Consider the following 1,276-nt stretch of genomic DNA (forward strand, 5'->3'; position numbering starts at 1 on the left):
AACACTTTAAAGAGGTCTTGGCCAGCACATTTTCCTAATGCAATTTATCATTTAATTTCTTAACTGCTGTCTCTATGAATATTGATGTCTGATCAGAGAAAAATGAAGTATTTAAAAACTTTCACCTTTTCTTCATTTATCTTACTTTTTCTTGAAATACAGAATTGTATTTAGAAACTGTTTAAAGTAGAAAAAAACCCTGTCAAGAAAGACCAGGTGGAAAACGGGTTCCCTGTAAACTAGAGTTTCAGGGCAACAAAAGTCTAAAAAGCTATGAAAGAGAAATAACACCACTATAGTTTGAACAATGGCTAATTATTTGTATCCCCCCCCCTTTTTGTCGTTGTTAATCACTGGATCTGCTTTCCTGTGAATTGCTCACAGAGCATGCACTTCTCAACATTTTCATCATAAAATACCTTGCTTTCTACACATATTTTAAGATAAGCTTGCACCAGAAATAAATCAACACTAACACATAGGGGCTGAACAATTTCAGTAGTGGATGACACAAGTTTTGCAGAATTCTGCCAAACAAAAGGACTGAATAAGCCATGGGCAAAAAAGCAAATGAGGGGGAGTTAAGGAATGAAATGTTTTAAATATTAAAAAGTAAATCAAACATGGTACTGCATTTTCTGCAAAGGAATATCAACATCTAGTAATACACTAACAAATTTTATCTCCAAAAGATTAGTGCACTGGCAAAGCATTCCTGTAACAATGGAGAGTTGGGGACAGTAAGTTATATATACATTAATAAGCAGAACATGGAATGTATGAAGTATGAATCTAGGAGAATTGGAAAGTGTCAAAAATGAAATGGAACACACAAACATCAATATCCTAGACATTAGTAAGTCAAATAAACTGGTATTGTCCATTTGAATTTGACAATCAAACGGTTTACTAGGCTTGGAATGACAAATTGAAGAGGATGGGAATTGTATTCATCATCAAACAGAAAATGTCAAAATCTTTGGCGAGGTGTTTTGCTGGAGTCAGCATACACAGACCCTGGGTTGATCAGTGGCCCTGTGACATGGATGAAAATCCAATTCCGAGGCCCTCCTTAGGATAGCGACCCATAGACCCCGAGGGCCAAAGGAAGTGACCTCCTGACGTCCGGGGTTCATTGGTTTTTGCGAACTCACTGGTTGGCTACCTCTGTATAATTTTCTTTGGTCCTAATATTGTTCATTCTATGCTTCTAACTCCAGTAATTGTAGCTTCTGAGAAAATGGTTTCTTTTACAATGCCTCTCTTAATGCCTCCA

This window comes from Chrysochloris asiatica, unplaced genomic scaffold (genome assembly GCF_000296735.1).
Source record: "Chrysochloris asiatica unplaced genomic scaffold, ChrAsi1.0 scaffold00325, whole genome shotgun sequence".
Lineage (NCBI taxonomy): Eukaryota > Metazoa > Chordata > Mammalia > Afrosoricida > Chrysochloridae > Chrysochloris > Chrysochloris asiatica.